At 40.2% G+C, this 7,160-nt stretch overlaps 1 pseudogene; it reads left to right on the top strand.

The window, feature by feature from the left end:
• Positions 1-5,775: 5,775 nt before the first annotated feature.
• On the top strand, positions 5,776-6,387 carry LOC114048100 (annotated as a pseudogene).
• Positions 6,388-7,160: the final 773 nt, after the last annotated feature.

Raw genomic sequence — 7,160 nt, 5'->3', positions numbered from 1 at the left:
TGACTGAATACAGATTGAAGCATTTTTAACTTTATTTTTCTTGAGTTTTTTTCCATTTGTCTATGTTTTCTTTCACAACATGACTATTATGGATATGTTTGCATGACTACACATGTATAAGCTATATCAAGTTGCTTACCGTCTCAATGAGGGTGTGGGGGAGGGTAGAAGGGAGAGAATTTGCAACTCAGAGTCTCAAAAAGGAATGTTAACAATTGTTTTTAGGTGCAACTGGGGAAAAATAAAATACTAAAGAAAAAAAGAAAAAAGTTATGATATTTTATTGTTTGGAATTTATTAAACTGTCAAAAGTAGCTAAACAAGTCTTAGAGATTGTGTTACTTTTCAATATTAGATTATCAATAAAATATTTGATTAAAAAAAAGACCAAATCTGAATAGAAAATTTGACTTTCAAATACAAGACTCAAGAGAAGCATAAAAAGGTAAACAGGCAAGGGAAATATAAGGGACCTATTAAGGTTAAACTGTTTACTTTCCTGCATTGCAAGATGATACTTGTAACTCAAAAGAAATTTCTCACCCTTAGGGCAGTTACAAGGAGTATAAATAGACAGAAGGCAAAGGTGTGAGTTGAATATGAAGGGATAAAATCTAAAAAAATAAAATTAAGGAGTGAGAAAGAGGAATGCACTAGGAGAAAGGGAAAGGGAGAGGTAGAATGGGGGTGAATTATCTGACATAAAAGAGGCAAGGAAGAGTTTTTACAGTGGAGGGGAAGAGGGGGGATGTGGCGGGGAACAGCTGTACCTTGCTCTCATCAGAAATGGCTCAAAGAGGGAATAACACACACACACACACACACACACACACACACACACAATGGGTATAGAAATCTATCTTACCCTACAGGAAAGTAGGAAGGGAAGGGCAGAAGAGAAGGGGGCTGTGATAGAAAGGAGGGCAGATTGAGGGAGGTGGTAGAAGCCAAACACTTTTGAGGCGGGATAGGGTGAAAGGAGACAGAGAATACAATAAACAAGGGGGAAATAGGATGGGGAGAAATACAGTTAGCAATCATAACTGGTAAAAAAAAAAATTCTTGAAGCCAAGTTTCTCTGATAAAGGCCTCATTTCTCAAATATATAGAGAACTGAGTCAAATGTATAGAAATAAGAGCAATTCCCCACCACATAAACCATCAAAAGATATGACCAGTTTCCAGATGAAGTAATCAAAGCTATCTATAGTCATATGAAAAAATGCTCTAAATCACTATTGATTGGAGAAATGCAAATTAAAAATCGTGAGGTACCACCTTACGTGTATTAGATTGGCTAATGGGAGAGAAAAGGAAAACGACAAATGCTGGAGGGGATGTGGGAAAATTGAGACATTAAGACACTGTCGTGAAGGGATGCAACCATTCTGTAGAGCAATCTGGAAGTATGCCCAAAGGGCTATGAAACCTTGCATACCCTGTGACCTAGCAATATCACTACTAGGTCTGACTCCCAAAAGAGATATGTTTAAGAAAGGAAAAGGACCTATACTTGCAAAAATATTTACAGCAGCTCTTTTTTTGTAGCAAAGAACTGGAAATTGAGGGGATGAGCATCAATTGGGGAATGGTTGAATAAGTTGTGGTATACAATTGTGATGGAATACTATTATGCTATAAGAAATGATGATCAGAATGGTCTCAGAAAATCCTAGAAATACCTACATGACCTAATGGAAAGTGAAATGAGTAGAACCAGGAGAACATGGTACACAGTAACAGCAATATTATAAGACGATTAGCTGTGAACAACTTAGCTATTTTCAGTAATAAAGATCCAAGACAACTCTGAAGTACTTAGGATGAAAAATTCTTTCCATCCCCAGAGAAAGAACTGATGGTGTCTGAATACAGAATGAAGCTTGCTTTTTTTACTTTTTTTATTTTTCTTGAGGGTTTTGTTTTTTGGTCTGTGTTTTCTTTTACAGCATGACTAATAAAGAAAAATGTTTTGCATGACTGAACATGTACAACATATCAGATAGTTTGCACAATAGGGGGGTGGGAGTTGAGAGGGAGGAGGGGAGAACATTTCAAACTCAGAATTTTTAAAATGAATGTTAAAAATTGTTTTTACATATAATTGGGGGAAAATAAAATACTAAATAAATACTAAACAATAACAACAACGTAAGTGGACCATTCCGCAGACCCTTTATGTGATATGAATTTACCCATGGATGTGGAAAAGGGCAGGAGGGAGGCAGGAAGGAGACCTCGGCTCCATGGAGGAGCGGTCAGGACACGGTCCAAGGACACATGGGGTCTGGGCACAGTGAAGCAAGAGCAGGAGGAGGAACACATGGCTGGTGGGGCCAGCCACATGAGGGCCAGGCTGGAATCCAAAGTAAGAACGCACCGGCAGGCAGATACGTGAGGGCCGGGCATGGAAACATTCAGGAAAGGACAGGCCACACACGGTGGGCTCCAGGGACAGAAACATGGTACTCCAACATGAATGGACAAAATAACAAAACACGGGGACCAAGCTCTTGGGCAGGTGGGCAGACTGAAACCAAGGTCTACTTTCTCAGCACTAGGGGTCTCAAGCCAAGCCCTGATTCACAGTGGTGGTGGCTGTCTCTCCGCAGATCTGTTCCTCTGCTTTCACTTGGAGGACTTTTTTTAGCTTTTTCTTTGGGGGGAGGGGGTTGTTGGTGGTAGGAGACCACAGAGCACCAACTTGAGGGGCAGGAGCAGAAAGAGATCCCAGTACAGTATGGTAAAGTTGACAGAGGTGTTTTCTTGGAATGCAGATTTCTTATTGAATTCCTTACATAAAGACCAATTTGTATAATGTGAATTTCCATAAAGCACCATCTGTCTGTACTCCTTTCTATTCCCATTCAGTTTTCTCCAAAGGTCTTTCATAACTAAGTTTTCTGAAATTCTATTGCTCTTCTTAACTTCTTTCTTATTCATTTTTTGGTTAGGTTTACCTAGCTCTCAGAGGGAAAAGTTGAGGTGTGTGACTACTAGAGTTTTCCTGTCTATTTCTTCCTGTAATTCAATGAACTTTTCCTTTAAGAATTTGAATCCTATGCCATTTCCCAGATATAGGTTTACTATTGATATTACTTCATTGTCTGTTGTTCCTTTGAACAAAAGGTAGTTTCCCTGCTTACCCCTTTTAATAGGGCTATTTGTGCTTTTGCTTTGTCTGAGATCATGATTGCCACCCCTCCATTTTTTACTTCAGGTGATGTATAACAGTTTCTGCTCCAGCCCCCTATTTTACCTTGCTGGTTCTCTCTTTGTTTCAAGTATGTTTCTTATAAAAAAACAAAAACAAAAACAAAAACAAAGAAACATATTTTTGGATACTTATTTCTAATCCATTTTGCTACCCACATCCATTTTATGAGTGAGTTTATCACATTCATACAGTTAGGATGACTAACTATACATTTCCCTCCATCCTGTTTTCTTCTGTTTCTTCTTCTCTATCTTGACTCTCCTCTAATTTCGATTTTGCATATGACCACTGTATTCTTTTATCAGCCCACCCTTTTATCACCACTTTTTCTTTCTTTTTTCCCATTCTCTTACTTACCTATAGGGTAAGATAAATTTTTATGACCAATTGAGTAAGTATATATAGACACAGATATAAATATAGGTATAGATATTTTCCCCTTTTGAACCAATCTAGATGTGACTGAGGTTCAAGCATTGGCCATTCCCTACCCCCACCACCACCACCTCTTTGCACTCCAGGGTAAAATCTCTTCCTTGCACACCTATTTTATGTGAGATCATTTCCCTCATTCTTTCTCTCCCTTCTGCTTTCTCCCAGGCCATCCATATTTTTTGCCTGTCCCTTCATTTTACCTCATCCCAACCTAACTGGCTCACTCCCAAACCTCCTTTCTATGTAGAATCCTTCTACCTGCTCTAATAATGATAATATTCTTAGAAGATATGTTTATCCTCTTCCCTTATAGAAAAGTATACAGTTTAACCATATTGAGTTGCTTATGATTTCTCTTTCATATTTACCTTTTACTGCTTCTTTTGAGTCTTGTATTTCAAAGTCATATTTTTTCTGCAGCTCTGACCTTTTCATCAGGAATGCTTCAAAGGCCTCTATTTCATGAAATATCCATTTTTTCCCTCCATGTGTTTCTGCAGAGAGAAAGCCTGTGGTAATTAGAATGTTCTCAGAGAGTATGTCTTCAGCCCCAAATGTCTTGTCTGCTGAATGTTGAGGTTAGATGTGCTTCCACAGAGAGCAAGCCTGTAGTAACTGGAATGTTCCCAGAGAGGGTGTCTCCTGCCACAAGCATCTTTTCCTTTGAGTGTTCTCAGAGTGTGTCTCCACCTATAAGTATCTTTGTCCACTGTGTATGCTGAGGATAGATGGGTTTCCACAGAGAGCAAGCCTGTAGTACCCAGTGTAAGAAAGAGACCGGAAAGCCTCTGGGCAAAGAAACCAACCTTTATGAAGAGAAACAAAGGTGGGGTCTCAGACCACACTGGGCGGACTATAGACCCCACCTATGCTTCTCTTAAAGGTTGGTTTCTTTGCCCAGAAAGGCTACCCAGTTTCTTTTTTACACTGGAATGTTCCCAGAGAGAGTGTCTCCTGCCACAAGTATCTTTTCCTCTGTGTAATACTTAGTTGTGTTGACTACTTTTCCTTCCTAAAACAAAAAATATCATTTGTCACATGGCATAGCTCTCAAGGAGGAGGAGAGGGAAACAGAGGGATACATGGGATACAATGATGTAAGATACAGTAAACATCAATAAAAACTTTTTAAATGAAGTCAAGAATCTAAAGGGTACTCATGGAGATGTGGGAAGGGGAAAGGAAGGGGTTTTGGACGGGCAGAGTGATTCCTTCCACCTCTGCAGCCTCAGGATCAGGGCTTGCTTGAGACCCCCAGTGCTGAGAGAGGGGACTTTTGGCTGCTCTGTCCATTTATCCACATATCTGGCTTCTGCGAGTCCATCTTCTGTCCATCCACTCTTGGGTACCATCTATCTGTCCTTGGTCCATGTGTCCTCTTCTGTGTATGGCCATGTCTGGCCTTTACATGTCTGTCTCCTGCATGTTCTTCCTCTCAGTTCTGGTCAGGCCATCATGTGACTGGCCCCAACACCCGTCTGATCCTCTTCCTGCTCTTGCTTCTCTGTCCCTGCCCCCCCCACCCCCATGTGTCCTTGAACCATCTCCTGGACCCCTCCCTTCACAGGCACATGGCCCTCCTCCTGCCTCCCCCTCTCCCTTGTAGCCAGATGTGTGGGCAAATTCACAATACTTCCAAATCCTTCTACTTAGAGGTTTGCCCAAGAGTCCACTTACCCAAAATGAGAACTGTCTGTAGTCGATTTAAAAAAAACGGATAGCATAAGTGGAAAGCAGTTTGGCAGGAATTGGATAGGAGATCAATAACACATATCAAGTTATGCTATAAGGGAATACATGAATTAGATATGATGATTAAAATAATAAAGTGATAAGTGATAAAAATTATAAATAAGAGACATCTATAAGAGATGTAATTATAATCATTCATATTTACTCTAGCTTAGACCTACAACTCACTAATTCATTCATTCTAGAACTATAGATCAAGCTCCTCCTATGTGCTGGGCACAGAGAAAGCCAAGTCGCCTAATGAAGCAATCCACAAACCCAGCCCTGGCTTCCATGGCTGTTTGCCAGGATGCATTGTGGGAGTTTGACCCAGAGCCACCGGATCCCCTGCTGCTGGACTCTGCTGACGAGCCACCGCCCCCGAGGGTGCCATGGGGTCAGTGACAGATGATGAGGTTAGAAGACAGCATCTCTTAATTGATAGTGATGCTGGTGATGATAGGAGAATCAACCTGTTAGTGAAGAGTTTCATTAAATGGTGCAATGCTGGATCTCAGAAAGAAGGCTATAACCAATACCAACACATGCTGAGTACATTGTTTCAATGTGAATTTTCAGTGGGAAAAACTCTGGTTGTATGTGATATGAATCTCAGAGAAAGGGAGAACTATGAAAAAATTTACAAGGACATAGAAAATAGCATAGCTGGAGCAAATGAAAAAATTGCTGAGGGTAAAAAGCTGATCCTTCAAGCAAAACAAATACGGAAAAATCACCAGGAATATGATGCTTTGGCAAAAGTCATACAGCACCATCCACACAGGCATGAAACATCAAAGGAACTAGGTGCTTTGGGGAAAGAATTTCAACATCTTTCTCATATAAAAGAAAATGTTGTAGTTAAGCTCAAACTAAGGTGAAAGCCATTCCATGTTCTTCTTAGTACTAACCACAAACTTCAACAGACGTTGGAAAATGATGAAAAACTCTCAGTAGTGGAAGAGCCTTAGGAAGCAGGCACGGAAACAGAGATGAAACCAAAGGCAAACGCAATTCTCACCATTATGAATAGAACAAAATATCTCTGTCTTAGTTTCCTTTCACATGTTAAATCATTGTAACTTTGGTGAAACTAACAGGCTATGGATGGTAAATTTTTATTAATTTTTTTCAAATGTCCAACTAGGCAAAGAAACTGTTTTAATGAAGTTTGTTTTATAGGGAAAAAAAGCAATCAACAAGCGTTTCTTAAGTACCTCCTGTATAACAGGAACAGGGCTAGGTTCTGGAGATGCAAACACTATTCAAGACACAGTCCTGATGAGGAATGCCCTTGACAACAACTTTTATCCAGATAATGACCTTGACAACACCTTGTATCCTGAGCCCCTGAACTAACCAATCATGTTCCAGCCCCTCACTAATAACTGACCACAAAACCATGCAGTACCTACCATTGCTTACCCTGTAGTAACCTTAGAACTAATTAACATGCCTCTTTTTCGATCAGCCAATCTTAGGCACCCTTACCTTATAAAAGAACCACTTTCACCATGCTCCTTCCTTCCTTAAGGAGAAAAGCCTGTTGGGTGAGTTAAGCCCAAACAAATGCCCCTGCCTGATTTGGACACAGCCTGAGTGAATTCTTTTGAGACAACACCACAAAACACACCTTGCCTCCCAAGAGTCCCTAACCACTAGAAGCTTATGTTCTAATGAGACAGGAAATACATAAAAATATATAGAGAATAAATGCAAATAAAGGCAAAGAACAAGGCAGTCTGGGATCTAGGCCACTAGCACCTGGAATCAAGAA

The sequence above is a fragment of the Vombatus ursinus genome, unplaced genomic scaffold (assembly GCF_900497805.2).
Source record: "Vombatus ursinus unplaced genomic scaffold, bare-nosed wombat genome assembly UNPS02001767.1, whole genome shotgun sequence".
NCBI classification, from domain to species: domain Eukaryota; kingdom Metazoa; phylum Chordata; class Mammalia; order Diprotodontia; family Vombatidae; genus Vombatus; species Vombatus ursinus.
The sequence above is the reverse complement of the archived record's forward strand: the minus strand, read 5'-3'. Positions and strand labels throughout refer to the sequence as shown.